The 9409-nt window shown below is 45.4% G+C and overlaps 1 long non-coding RNA gene across 1 annotated transcript; it reads right to left on the bottom strand.

Moving 5' to 3' along the window:
• Positions 1–732: 732 nt before the first annotated feature.
• LOC308475458 lies at positions 733–8208 on the bottom strand. Its single transcript, XR_013985217.1, has 4 exons — positions 8019–8208; positions 6329–6442; positions 1527–1704; positions 733–999 (listed from the first exon to the last, which is right to left on the bottom strand). It is a non-coding gene; the product is annotated as an uncharacterized lncRNA (long non-coding RNA).
• Between the last annotated feature and the right edge of the window lie 1201 nt (positions 8209–9409).

Below are 9409 nucleotides of genomic sequence, written 5' to 3' on the forward strand. Positions count from 1 at the left end.
TTTGCCCAATGTAGGGCTGGAACCCACAACTCTCTGAGATTAAGAGTTTCATGCGCTACTGCCTGAGCGAATCTGCCCATTTCAGTTTCTCTCATTTTTACAATCCTAAATTCAGTTCTCCATATTTCCACACCCATTTGCATTCTTTCTTTTTTAAGTCTGTATGAAAATGCACCAGCATTTTAATGTGAATTTCTTCTAATATACACACTTTTGTATGCACTATTGTCTAATATACACATTTCCAAAAAAACAATTTTCCCCATTATAATGCACTAGTGAATGTTATTTTCCAACACATGCATTATTATTTTTTGCTCATTTCACCATACCACTTGAATATTTGTACATATTACTGGGCAGGAGGACTGCACTGCAAAATTCACAAAAAGCAGAGTTTTTGAACGATGCCTGCATTTCAGTTCACATACTGGTTTGGAAAGCGAATTAGGTAGGTTCCCCCTTTAAAAACAAACTGAATCAAATTTCTCCTGCTCCCTAGGAAAGAGTTAAGTTCAGAGTATGGCCAGTACCTCTTCTATCGCTACCAATGTAGATTTTTATTACTGCACCTAAATCAATTTTCTGCCCTTCACATTTGACCCACTAAGCTTTGAATCTGCTGACACGGGAGAGAAGCAGCCCTTTCTAAATTGAGGTTGCAAGATTTCCTTTTTGTAACACACACAGACACACACTGTATTTTTTTATTATTATTATCGCCTCGCCGTGTTTCCTAGCACAAAGCTGCTTTCTCTTATGTTGTAACAACATGCTTTACAGTTGGCATCATGCGCCTCACACAAACAACAACTTCAATGGGGGAAGCGGGAGAAGAGGCAGTCAAACTGGCGGGTCCATGGTCAGGAAGCAACAACAAACCCAACAAAGGTCAGAGGGAAGAGGAGGCCCAGAAGAGTATCGGAGTCTAGGCAGGTGAGAAGTCCAGCCAGGCAAGGATCACAGGAATAAGCTACAGGTCAGCAGAAGATCGCGTTGCTGTGGCAAAGACCAAGGGCGAAGATAAGATAAAGCTTTATTTGCATTAGCCAATGGCCATAGCAACAATAAAACATTACAGTATACGCAGAAAAGGACATTTGATACAAGAGCACAATTTAAAGTCCTGAATCAGTTGTCAGTTAGTGGCCCTTATTTTGATTGCCCCAGCTATGAACCTAGCAACCTTTGCTGTTATCTGCTCTTTTTGATCTGATAGAAGAAAGGACATGGTGGCAGTGGCTGAGCGCCCTGGGATGGTTAGTACGAGTGGGGCGATGATCTCGTTCCCCAGGTCTCTGTAGAGAGTACAAGACAGGAGGACGTGTGCCGCTGTTTCGGTGCTACCATCTCCACAGGGGCAAAGACGTTTCTCAGACAGGATCTTTTGGAAATGACCCTCAAGTACCGCAGATGGCAAAACATCCAGTCTTGCAAGTATAAAAGCACGTCTGTATTTTGAGAAAATAAGTTTGTACAGATATGGGGCCAGAGAATCAAAATGGGGAGGTGGGAAATGAACATACCAAGGGCAGAATTTCCTTATAGTGGCCAGGTTGTGCTGATGCTTGGTATCTTTTGGATGTTGACCAATTAGACGGTTTGCTTTAGTAGGGCCCATAGTGACAAAGTGCGAAATGCAGGTCTTATGTAGTCCTCCTTGGCTTGCTCCCAGCTGTAGTGCGTCTCATCACCTGACTGTACCTGTCGACTCGATTCAGATAAAGTTAGCACATCCAGGGCCTGGCTCCTGCAAAACTCACAATGCTTATTACAACTGCAAAGAGTCCCATTCTGGCAGAGGGCAGGTTTGTTGTGTAAGAGCTCCAGATCATCTTTAATGCTGCAACCTGAATTGGGTTGTATGCGATTGAGTCTCATTCCCAAATAGTGACAGTCTGGATTTATGGAAAGTACTGTACCTAGTTTCTAAAAAGAAATAGAAAGCATCTCCATCCATCTCTCTCTCTCTCTCTCTCTCTCTCCTCTCTCTCTCTCTCTCTGGATATTGTGACTAGTTTGGGCAACCTGACATGGTATCCAAATCAAGAACTGTCTCCCACATTGTGGTTTAGGAATGGATGGTGCTTCTCTGATGCAAAGGACAAAGGGAGCATCACGGTCGTTTTGCAGGGACATTTCCATCCGCAATTTGATCTGGGAATCAAAACGAGGCAGCGACTGCAGACCTGATGACCCAGTGCTGGACTGGGGAAATAAGCGGCAGATGAAGCCAAGGCTTCTGCGGTATTATTCTATTCATCATCAGAAACTGCTTCTTTCTTTTTCCTGTTCCTAGATAAGGCTAGGCTATTTGGATACTGGCTTATATGAATACAACAGTTGAAGCACTCAAAATCCACCTGTTTCAAAGAGCTTTTCACAGATGTATTTTTGTTCGGACATGCTGTTGTCGTATTGTTCTAAAGCTATTCTATTGTTTTACTGCCACAGCTTTGGAAATGAATCTGTACTGTTTAATACAGATTCATGGTGTTGGAAGGGATCCTGAGGGTCATCTAGCCCAACCCTCTGCAATGCAGGAATCTCAGCTCAAACATACAAGACAAATGGCCATCCAGTGTCTGCTTAAAAACCTCCAAGAAAGGTAAACATTGAAGAGAACTGAACAAAGGAGGATGGCAATTACACTGGGGAACAAACTTTTTTTCATTTTCTGTTGCATGAGATTTTTCAACTGTTCTTATATGTTCTTTCAATGCTGATTTCAAATCTGAAATCAATTTTCGTGTACATGCTAGATTTATCTTTCAATTTCCGATATGTCACATTTACACTGGGGATAAGTGGACACTGACACGTTGATCTACCTTAACCACATGGTAATTATTGTTTTGCAAACTTAATTTTTCTTTATTTTTATTGTTTTGTAACCTAAATATTTGTAATTTTCTGATCAGACCATGGCTTCTTCAAGTAGACAAAACTGTGTAAACAATCTATCTATCTCAACACACCAGGTCTGGGAAAATGTTTATGAAGACTACACACGTGAAATGGATTTTATATTTTTGAAAAGTTACAGAGGTGCTGAGTAAGGGAACTAGAAAGGTCAGCCGTGTGAGAATGGATTAACATCAAGAGAAGGATGAAGAGGAGATTAAAGAAGAATGAAGCGGCTACGTCAGGAAGTAATGGACATATGTTTGCAACAGGAGAGGGGAAACCTAATTTTTTAAAAGAAATTGTATTAAATTTAAATAATTTGGACCATTTTTTTTTAATTTTGAAAACCAATTTTTAAAAATTAATTAATTAATTAATTAATTAAACCTCCAAGGAAGGAGAGTCCATCACCTCCTGAGGGAGTCTGTCCCACTATCAAGCAGCTCTTACAAAAAGTACTTCCTGATATTAAGTAAGAATCTCCTTTCCTGTAACTTGACAACATTGGTTTGGGTCTCCAAGGGCCACCTAGTCTAACCTCCTGCCATGCAGGAATATACAGTTGCTTTGCAATTTGTGTTTATTAGGATAAATTCATACTGATGAATTTTTGTGAGGACGTGTGTGTGTGTGTGTGTGTGTGTGTGTGTGTGTGTATGATGTATGATATATATCTATCAAACTGAAATGGAAATGTGGAGTGCTGAACTTAAAGGCAGGGGGAGGGGGATGAGAAATGGAGGACCCCTGGATGGTTAATCGATAATCGATAATCAATAATCTTTATTGTCATTGTCCCATACAGAACAATGAAATTGAAAAATCTACATAAAACATTCCAAACCCAACAAGCCTGCTATCCCAGCTATCCCAACCTGGTTAGCCCTCTTAAAACTTTGATACCCCATTTTTAAATACAATATACTCCCATAGAGACTCCTTACACTGCGTTTAAAACCAAAATCACATTTGGGTAGAAACTGTTTCTCAGGCGGCTTGTCCTAGTCTTTATAACCCTGTACCTTCTTCCAGAAGGCAGAAGCTGAAAGAGATCATTTCTGGGGTGCGCACTATCCTGCGCTATCTCTGCAGCTTTCTTATGGCACCTGGAAGCATAGATTTGATCCAAGGTGGGAAGAGTGCACCCAATTATTCTCTGCACAGTCTTTACAACCCTTTAAGTCCACTCAAAGGCTCTCATCTCTGCCATCAGGCTGAAGAAGCTGGCGTTGGTCCACAGACAGCTTTCCGGGTCATGTGGCCAGCAGAACTAAACCGCTTCTGGCACAACAGGACACTGTGATGGAAACCAGAGTGCACAGAAACGCCGTTTATCTTCCCGGCACAGCGGTACCTATTTATCTACTTGCACTGGTGTGCTTTGAACTGCTAGGTTGGCAGGAGCTGGGATAGAGCAACGGGAGCTCACCCCATCACGGGGATTCAAACCGCCAACCTTCCGATCAGCAAGCCCAAAAGGCTCAGTGGTTTAGACCACAGCACCACCCGGTAAATGGCATTTCCATGTGCTCTGGCTTCTGCCACGGTGTTTCATTGTACCAGAAGCGGTTTAGTCACACTGGCCACACAACCCAGAAAGCTGTCTGTGGACAAATGCCGGCTCCCTTGGCCTGAAAGCGAGATGAACGCCGCAACCCCATAGTTGCCTTTGACTGGACTTAACTGCCCAGGGGTCCTTCACCTTTTACCTTTTACGCTAGGCCTTTGCGAAGTCAAATTATGGGGCAGGTGTTTTTTTTTTAACAGCAGCGATGATCAGAGCCAATTGCAGCTGGCCCTCCTAAAGGCTTGAAATGTACAGTGTATATACTACTGTTCTCCATCTAGAACACACTAGTTGATATGAAGGGAATTGTAGTAACCCTATAGAGAACTTAGGAGCTGGATCGGGGGGGCAAGGGGGGGTGCTATAAAGAACCAGGTGCTTTATAGTTGATGAGATTAGATTAGAGGCAAGCCCATTTTGAGAGGCTTTCTTCACGCTGCCTGAGACACTGCAGCAATTTCCCCTTCTACATTCAGGCAAGGTATCAGGCGAATGATAAATCATTTGCATCCATTTCTCAATGAATGGAGGGGAGGCGAATTAGTATGCAAATGTAACTGTTGGCAAGCAGGACCGTGTCAGCCCGAACGGAGTCAAATTAGTTGACGATTTTCCAAGAACAAATTTGCATATTTGCGGGTGGGGTGGGGGGAGGAAACACACACACACAAACAGAGGGAGAAAAAGAACCCCAAGACCTGCTTGCAGGCCACACGTCCAGGTTATCCAACTGGGAACAGAGGCTCTTTTTGAAATGTTGTCTGAAAGAATGTGATTAGGAGGAAAACTGATGACCGGTTGATGCATTCAGCTGTACCCGTTGCAAAGCATTATTCCCCAAAGAATCTGTCACTTTTCGTGCTGAGGCATAGGCTTGACATCAGCACGAGGCATCTTCAGGCGGTACCCAGAGACCCAGCAGGCCCAGTACTGACACCTGCTCTGGGCCCACTGATTAGCACCAGGCAAATAACAAACAAACAAGCACCGTTTCAATTCCCCTGAAATGACCCCAGAGTGATGCTAAACTGGAGGCACTGTGGGAAATTGAAAATGGCGGCTCACCAGTGGACACTAATCAGGGCAAGGTGGCTGCTTGCCTCGGTAGCTAGCAGATCAGATCACCTCCCTGTCCCCATAGACGTACCATTGTGATAAGGGATGCAGGTGGCGCCATGGTCTAAACCACCGAGCCTCTTGGGCTTGCCGATTGTAAGGTCAGCAGTTTGAATCCGCGCGACGGGGTGAGTTCCCGTTGCTCTGTCCCAGCTCCTGCCAACCTAGAAGTTCGAAAGCATGAGTAAATAAATAGGTACTGCTACGGTGGGAAGGTAAACGGTGTTTCCGGGGACTCTGGCACTCGTCATAGTCCTCCGTGAGCCAGAAGTAGTTTAGTCATGCTGGCCACATGAACCGGAAAAGATGTCTGCAGACAAACGTCGGCTCCCTCAGCCTGAAAGCAGAGATCATATCCTGTATACCTGAAGGTATCGTTCAGCCCGGACACTGAGATCCAGCGCCAAGGGCCTTCTGGTGGTTTACTCATTGCGAGAAGTGAGGTTACAGGGAACCAGACAGAGGGCCTTCTCGGTGGTGGCGCCCATCCTGTGGAACACCCTCCCTTCAGATGTGAAGGAAATAAGTAGCTATCCTATCTTTAAAAGACATCTGAAGGCAGTCCTGTTCAGGGAAGTTTTTAATATTTAATGCTGTACAGTTTTTAACACTTGATTGGGAGCCGCCCAGAGTGGCTGGGGAAACTCAGCCAGATGGGCGGGGTATAAATAATAAATTATTATTATACTATGATTATTATTTGACTGGACTTAACCATCCAGGGATCCTTTACCTTACCTCTTTACCAACCCATTTTGATGGATTAATGAAAACAGACAGCTCTGACGGGAGTTGTAGTTCAAAACATCAGGTGGGCCCCAGGTTGGCAACGGCTGTTCCGGACACAATGCCCTGCGGGCAAATAGCAGAAGCCATCTTTGCTCACCAGGAAGCAAAGGGGGAAACAACCTAACTAAAGGCAGGGACCACTTAAGGAGCAAACGCCATTTTTAATGCAAATCGACTAACGTTTTTAGGCAATCTATATATACAGAGCACTCGGCAAAAGTATTTCCTCTCTAGCGCAGCGGCACACTGCATGCAGCACTCTCAGGGAAAATTCTTCCTGCCTTGGATGGGAGCAATAAACCAGATTATTTTACGGCAGGCAGTAATTAGGCAGAAAGGCTGCTAGTAAAAAGAAATAAATATATAAATAAATATATAAATATATATATAAAGGCAGACCCCCCTCCAACAACCCCCTTCCCTCAGCTCTCTTGCATGCCATCGTAGCATCTCCTGTCTGGTTTTTATTGTTCTCTCTGGAGCCGTCATTTCCCGTCCCTCATCAACATGCCTTGCTCATTTTCCAGCGGCGGCCAATCGTGGGCCAGCGCACATATTGAGTGGATATTTACGGCACCGGAGCTGTAGGTCGTAACTCAAAGCCTGCGGAAAGCGTGTGCGGAAGAACTCGTGTCTTGGAAAGCCCCAACGCTGAGCCAAGGCTGGCCAGGAGACAAAAGGAGGCTTGCAATCTGCAATGGCAGAAAGTGTGGTTTTGTAGTGGAACATAGGAGACATGGAATTCCGGGGTGGAAGCGTTTAGGTTGTGCGTGTCGAAGGAAGCACCCAGGAGATATCTATCTCCATTCATTGTACAGTCGTACCTTGGTTTTTGAATATCTTAGTTCTCAAATGTTTTGGCTCCTGAACGCCGCAAATTCAGAAGTGAGTTTTCTGGTTTGCGAAGGTTCTTTGGAACCTGAACATCTGGCACGACTTCCAATTGGCTGCAGGAGCTTCCTGCAACCAATCAGAAGCCGCACTGTTTTGGAAGTCTAACGGACTTCTGGAAAGGATTACATTCAACTTCAGGGCCGTCTTTAGCAGATGCGGTATCGGGGTGCTATCCATCCAGCGCCCCCAAATTACCATTGATAGTGTTGGGGTGGCCGTAGCTGCGCACTGCCAGCCATGGGGGAGCCTCTCCCCCATGCCGCTGCGGGAGAGCAATCCCCGCAGAGGCTTGGGAGAGAAGCTACGTATCCACCAGCCATATGGTTGGTGGGGCGCAGCTTCCATCCTAAGCCTCTGCAGGGATCGCTCGCCTCTCGAGGAGGCTTGGAGGGAAGCTGCACACCTGCCAGCCTTATGGTTGGAGGGGTGAGGGGTGCAGCTGGTGGGTCTGCAGGGAAAGGGGAGGCTGTCGGCAAAGCCGTGCAGCTCCCCCACTTGCTGGGGCACCCCTGAGAGGCTGGCGTCCTAGCGCAACGCACCACTAAGCCCTATGGGAAAGACGGCTCTGTTCAATTTCCAAGTTACGACTGTATTACAAATATCAAGGCGACCTCATATTTAAAGACAATTCTTATAATTCACCTGATTTGAAGATTAATATAATTTGGATATATATATATATATATATATATATATATATATTGCAAACCACCCCATCCAACCAATTTTTTAAATAAAGTATTACTGGGATGAATAAGCATTAGAATTTTGGCTGGCCTTTTTTTCAAAATCAGTCGCTCCACTTATAAGAATTGCCTGCTGTCTGGTGTGCCAGCTGGGGATGGATGGGTGAGGGACTTTGGCTTCCCCACCCAATTTCTTGGGGGGGGGGTCTGGGGCCCCTCAATACTGAGCGGCAATGTCGCCCATCACAAGAAGCTTCCAGTAAAGTGGAGTGCAGAAAGTCACAAGGCAATGACATGTCGCATCGCAAGATTTATCTCAGATGATCTCACAAAGGGAACCACACAGCCTCTGCTTTCAATGGAAGCCTTGCATCTGATGAGATGACCAACTTTTGTTTGAGATCCTTTTAAATGAAGATGTCAGGGACTGAATCTAGGACGCTCTACATGCTAGCATGTGCTCTCCTACTGACCCATGGTTTCTTCCCAATTAGACTGTCTTCACATTCAAACGGAAGGAACAAAAAATGAGAGTTTTCGCTCATGCTTGCATTCCTCCGACAACTTGCATTAGAGAGCAGTGTTTCTGCATGCAAACGTTAACAGTGTGTCCCTTCTCGCCGACTGCTGCCCTGTCATTGCATTCCTTGTTGACGTTAACGTTAGCAGGACTAGAAATGAGATGATGCTAATTGGCCTAAGGGGGTGTGCGCAATTTCTCTCCGTCATAAAACATTGAAGGGAATTTGTTCGGCAAAATTTGCATTGCAACAGTATGAGCTCCGCCAGAAGAAGAAGAAGAAGAAGAAGAAGAAGAAGAAGAAGAAGGGGAGTTTGGATTTGATATCCCGCTTTATCACTACCCGAAGGAGTCTCAAAATGGCTAACATTCTCCTTTCCCTTCCTCCCCCACAACAAACACCCTGTGAGGTGAGTGAGGCTGAGAGACTTCAGAGAAGTGTGACTAGCCCAAGGTCACCCAGCAGCTGCATGTGGAGGAGCAGGGAAGCGAACCCGGTTCACCAGATTACAGTGGTGCCTCGCAAGACGAAAATAATCCGTTCCGCGAGTCTCTTCGTCTAGCGGTTTTTTCGTCTTGCGAAGCAACCCTATTAGCGGCTTAGCAGATTAGCGCTATTAGCGGTTTAGCGGCTATTAAAGGCTTAGCAGCTTAGCAGCTAAAAGGCTATTAGCGGCTTAGCGGCTTAGAAAAAGGGGGGTGGGGAAAGCGAAAAAAAATCGCAAGAAATCTCAAGACGAAGCGTCTTGCGAAGCAAGCCCATAGGGAAATTCGTCTTGCGAAGCGCATCGAAAAACGGAAAACCCTTTCGTCTAGCGGGTTTTTCGTCTTGCGAGGCATTCGTCTTGCGGGGCACCACTGTACGAATCTACCGCTCTTAACCACTACACCACACTGGCTGAGAGGTGCTAGCTGCAAAGGTCTCTAAGC

The sequence above is a fragment of the Podarcis pityusensis genome (assembly GCF_964106645.2).
Source record: "Podarcis pityusensis genome assembly, chromosome: 4".
In the NCBI taxonomy this organism is placed as follows: Eukaryota; Metazoa; Chordata; class Lepidosauria; order Squamata; family Lacertidae; genus Podarcis; species Podarcis pityusensis.